We start from the raw sequence: 6,137 nt of genomic DNA on the forward strand, positions 1-6,137 counted from the left end.
AATAAAATAAAATAAAATAAAATAAAATAAAATAAAATAAAATAAAATAAAATACGGAAAGAGGGAAAACTGACAATAAAGACAGGAAAAGACTATCTGCTGTGAGACACAAATGAATAGATGAGAAAGAATGAGATTGATCTCTAATTTTTCTTTCTGGCAATGTCTTTCTTTGGGTTTGGCATTAAAATTACACTAGCTAGCCTCATAAAATGAGTTGGGGAATATACTTTTTTTTCTGACTCTCGTGTCATTTTTATTCATTTATTCTTGTCTTTGGAACCAGATTACCAAGAAACCCCCCAAAATCACATTTAGATCTTCCTTAAAATTTCTTTGCATTAATTTAAGGGGCAATAATATACTTCCACATGAGCCTTTTCTTTCTGGAATATGGCATAAGTCTGTATTTGTTCAAGTGTCTTTATACATTCTCCAAAAAAAAAAAAAAAGATTATCGTTTTCATCGTATAGGCCTCATATCTTATAGTAGGCAGAATTCTAGATGTCCCTCCATGATTCCCATCGCCTAGTTAGTCAATAAAACACTAATCCAGGCACTACTGTAAAGGACAATTACAGATGTAATTAAAGTTATAAATTATCCTGAACAGGGGCACCTGGCTGGCTCAGTTGGTAGAGCACCCAACTCTTAATCGCAGGATCATGAGTTTGACGCCCCGTTGGATGTAGAGATTACTTTTTAAAAAATTATCCTGCGGGGCACCTGGATAGCTCAGTTGGTTGAGCGTCCAACTCTTGATTTCAGCTCAGGTCATGATCTCACGGCTCATGGTTTCGAGCCCCCCCATCAGGCTCTGCGCTGATGGTGCAAAGCCTGCTTGATACTCTCTCTCTTCCTCTCCCTCTGCTTTCTCTCGCTCAAAAATACATAAATAAACATTTTTTTAAAAATTATCCTGAATAAGCTAGGTGGGCCCAGTCTAGCCACCTGAGCCCTTGCAAAGGGAAATTTCTCTAGCTGGAGTCAGTCAGTGACGTTTGGCAGAAGAGGGAAGCTGAGAAGAGAGATGAGTAGCAGCAGAGGAGGTCAGAGAGATTCAAAGCACAAGAAAGACTCCACCCCTCGTTGCTGACTTTGCAAATGAGGGAAAAGGAGTCTGTGCGCCGAGGAATGTAGGCAGGCTCAAGAATCTGAGAGGGCCTCCTGCCTGACAGCTGGCAAGCAAACTGAGAACTCAGTCCTATAGCTTCATGGAACTGAATTCTGTCAACGACCTGAATGAACCCAGAAACAGATTCTCCCTTTGAGCCTCCAGAAAGGTACACAACCTGCGGGCCCCTTGATTTAAACCTGGTAAAACCCAGAGCAGAGAACCAGCTGAGCCACGGCGTGCCCAGGTTTCTGACAGCCAGAATTGTGAGAGAATAAATGGCAGCAAAAGAAAACTAATACACACCCTACTTATTAAGCAAAATATCTGGGGGGCTCATCAAGGAAGCCTTGGTGATGGTACGAAGAAGGTCACGTTCCTCAAGTCCTGTGGCTGAGATTGTTTCACCTTTAAGAATCCAAACTAAAAAATGCCCAAGAGAGGCGGTGGTCCTGGAAGCTACTCGGCTACCTCCTGAAGGTGGGCTTGGAGGCCAAGATCAATAGTATTTGGAAGGAGGAGGACAAAAAAATCAGGGAAAGCACACCACTAAAGCCAAGAGCTTGGGGTACAACAGAAGGAGCCACGCAGCTCCTCCAACCTCTGCTCGCTTCAGAATTAGACTCGTTCATCACACTCTCCTAAAGCAACTGTGTGCTAAGTGTGGTTCCCCTGCTCCAATAAAAAAGTGAGGAAATAGGGGCGCCTGGGTGGCTCCGTCGGTTGAGCAGCCGACTTCGGCTCAGGTCACGATCTCGCGGTCCGTGAGTTCGAGCCCCGCATCCGGGCTCTGTGCCGACAGCTCAGAGCCTGGAGCCTGTTTCGGATTCTGTGTCTCCCTCTCTCTGACCCTCCCCCATTCATGCTCTGTCTGTCTCTGTCTCAAAAATAAATAAACGTTTAAAAAAATTTTTTTAAAAAGTGAGGAAAATAAAGTCTAGACTGGTGTGAAATAACTCTGAAAATATCAATATATTTTGATATCGACACCTAATAAGTCTAATAGTAAAGATTCCAATTGTCACTCCTAGTAACTCCAGTGACCATTTGTCCCGAAAGACCAGATGTACAACTAGAACACAAGGCATCCAGGCATGTCGACAACTCTACGTGATTTCAGTCGAGTTATCGAAAAAGAGAGGAACATTTTCTTACAATGGAAAAAAGATTTTTGCTTTATCTGGAACAAAATACATGTAAACTAAGCAGGTTAAAATAAATGCCTGTCTTGGTGCCCAGTAATTCCAAAAGGCGGCATTCTAACGCTACCTAAAAAGTAATGATACACACGACAGATCAAGTAGCTGGTGAAACTTGAATCTTCACTCTTAAGCACATAAAGCTTACACATAAAACAAAGAAGATGTAAATTCAACTAATTTATACTGAGATTTATTGTTAGCAGGAGTCATAAGAGTGAATGGCATTTTACAAAGCATAAAATATTGGAAGACAAATTTTCTGCCCTGAGGAGCTTAGTAAAACATGTGTAGGCAGTAGCTAACAGGAAAAAGATTAAGTCATGGTGATTTACAAAGTCATCGCCAATGGAAGACCGGGTAGAGAAAAAAACGTCTTCTAAAAAGAGAGAATTGGAAAATTCCAGGGATTTCGGAGGGGGGAAGGATATTGCAGAAGCTTGAAGGAAGAATGAAGAAGAGATGAGAGGAATGAAAAAGAAAGTTCTAAGAAATGAGGCAAGAGGAAAAAATGAAGGTAAAGATGGAGAAAAAGATTTGCTGCTGTGAGACACGGACCAATACATGAGAAAGAATGTAGGATTCATTTCCTTGACAAACCTCTGAAATTAGATAGCTGGAAATCCAAACTATACGACTCATTTTTTTAAAAAAACTTGGGGCGCCTGTGTGGCGCAGTCGGTTAAGCGTCCGACTTCAGCCAGGTCACGATCTCGCGGTCCGGGAGTTCGAGCCCCGCGTCAGGCTCTGAGCTGATGGCTCAGAGCCTGGAGCCTGTTTCCGATTCTGTGTCTCCCTCTCTCTCTGCCCCTCCCCCGTTCATGCTCTGTCTCTCTCTGTCCCAAAAATAAATAAATGTTGAAAAAAAATAAAAAAAAAAAAAACTTAAGACCTGATTTTCCCAAACAGTAGATGTTAAACCAAACCTCAATCAAACAATATTATCCCATCTATAACAGAATATACAAACAAAATTCCATGCAGATCGGAATGCAGCTTGAATTGTGAACAACTTAAAAGTTTAATATTTTGGGGTTATAGTGTAAAAGGAATTTCACTTCCGAAGATATGTTCGAAAGCACTGGTTTTCCTTATGTATGCATATACTCTAGAAAAGTTCCAATGCTATAGCAACACTGAAATCAGAACCAATATTTTCATACAAGATAAGGACCAAAGTCCTGTGCAGTGTGCTCAGGACCCACATCGTTTCCAGGAGTTGCCTTTGTGGGGAGAGCACCTGGACAGACTTCTCTTTATTCCCCAAATAGGTCATACTCAAGGAATTATCTGTTTTTAAAAATTATCCATTTTTAATGGCATTGTCTTTTTCTTGAGTTTTAAATATTCTTTGTAAATTCTGGATATTGTTCCTTTTCAGATACGTGATTTTCAAATATTTCTTCTAGTCTGTGACTTGTCTATTCATTCTCCTAACTGTCTCTCAAAGAGCAAAAGCTCGTAATTTTGATGAAGAGAATTTTTTTTCTTTTATGGGTTATGTCTTTGGTATCAGATCTAAGAAATCTTTAACCCAAGATCACAAAGATTTTCTCCTAAGTTTTCATCTACACATTTTATGCTTTAGGTTTTGGTTTTAGGTCAATGATCCATCGTGAATTAATTTTGGATAAGGTGTAAAGTATGAAGTGAGGTTCATTTTCTTAATTTTCTTTGCATATAAATGTGAAACTAGGTGCCTGGGTGGCTCAGTCGGTTAAGTATCTGACTCTTGATTTCCACTCAGGCCATGATCTCACAGTTCATGGGATCAGGTCGGGTTCTGCCCTGACAGTTCGGAGCCTGCTTGGGGTTCTCTTTTCCTTTCTCTCTCTGCCCCTCCCTGCTCATGCATGCTCTTTCTCTATCTCAAAATAAGCTTTTAAAAAATTAAAATTAAAAAATTAAAATTGTTTCAGCTATCCTAGTTCTATATGAAATTTTAAATAAGCCCATCAATTTCTTTAAAAAAAATCTTATGGGATTTTTATTAGGATTACATTGAATGCTTAGATCAGTGTGTGGAAAATTGACATATTGACAATATTGAATCTTCCAACTGATGGGCACAGTATTTATTTCCATTTAGTTAGATCTTTGATTTCTTTCATCATTATTTTATAATTTTTAGAATATGGATCCTGCATATTTTTGTGAGACTTATTTCATGTTTTTGGTACTATTATAAATGATACTGTGTTTTAAAATTTAATTTCCAAATATTAGTTGGTAATATGTAGAAATAAAACTTATTTTTATATTGACCTTTTGTCCTGTGACTTTTCTAAAATGATTTATTAGTGCTAGGAGATTTTTTTAAATCCTTGGGATTTTCCATGTAGAAAATCATATAGTCTAAACAGAGAAAGTTTTATTTCTTCCTTTCTGATCTGTATTTTTTTCTTTTGTTTCTCTTGACTTCTTGCACTATATAGAACCTCCGGTACAATATTGAATAGGAATAGTAAAATCGAATATCCTTGTCTTGTTCTCAACCTTAGGGAAAAACATTCTTTCAGTTTTTTTTTTTTAATTTTCTTTCAACGTTTATTTATTTTTGGGACAGAGAGAGACAGAGCATGAACGGGGGAGGGGCAGAGAGAGAGGGAGACACAGAATCGGAAGCAGGCTCCAGGCTCTGAGCCATCAGCCCAGAGCCCGACGCGGGGCTCGAACTCACGGACCGCGAGATCGTGACCTGGCTGAAGTCGGACGCTTAACCGACTGCGCCACCCAGGCGCCCCTCAGTTTTAGTATAATATTAGGTGTAAGTATTTTGTAAATCTCTATCAGGTTAAAGAATTGCCTTCTTTGGATCCTCACTTTTCACCACAATTCAAAAATTAACTCAGAATGGATCAAAGAACTTAAGGATTAAAACTATGAAACTCTCAGAGAAAACCTACGGTCCAAAGATAAAACTTTTCTATGTCAGAGTACAATATCACAGAAGTGAAAAAACAACTCATAGAATGGGAGAAAATATTTGTACCTCATGCATCTTTTAAGGGTCTAATATATAGAAAACGTAAAGAACTTCTAAACTCAAGAACAAAAAGACAAAAACCATAACTCAAAGAAGGGTCTAAGGCCATAAATAGTTTTTTCTCCAAAAAAGGTATACAAATGTCCAAGAAAGCATGAAAAGATGCTCAACAACCACTAGTCATTAAGGAAATGCAAATGAAAACACAATGGGTTACCACCTCACATCTAGTAGGATGGCTATTATCACTCCAGGTTACAAACACATTATCCCTACTCCTAGACATATACCCATTAGAATGAAGGCAGAGACTCAGAGAGATACTTGTATCTCATGTCCATGGCAGCACTCTTCTCAGTAGCCAAAAAGTGGAAACAACCCAAGTGCTAATCAACAGTCGAACGGATTAAGAAAAATGTGGCGCGTACGTGGGATGGAGTATTATTCAGCCTTAAAAAGGAATTGAATTCTGATACGTGCTATGGCGTAGGTCAACCTTGAAACCATGCTCGGTGAGATAAGGCAGACAAAAAAGAAGAAACAATGGATGATTCCATTTATATGATGTACCTAGCACAGGTAAATTCATGGAGACAGAATGTAGAACACTGGTAACCATGGGCTGGCAGGAGGGGGAAAGGAGGAGTTAGTGTTTAATGCTATAGAGTTTCTATCTAGAATTATTTCTTTTAAGTTTTGCAAATGGACAGTGATGAAGGTTGTGTGACATCATTAAAATACTTAAAGTCACTGAACCGTACACTTAAAAATGGCAGCTCTGTGCCATCCCGTTTCCCCCCATAATTTGCCCTATGCATCTCTCCTCTTTGGCTGTTC

This window comes from Prionailurus bengalensis, chromosome C1, assembly GCF_016509475.1.
Source record: "Prionailurus bengalensis isolate Pbe53 chromosome C1, Fcat_Pben_1.1_paternal_pri, whole genome shotgun sequence".
Taxonomy (NCBI): Eukaryota; Metazoa; Chordata; class Mammalia; order Carnivora; family Felidae; genus Prionailurus; species Prionailurus bengalensis.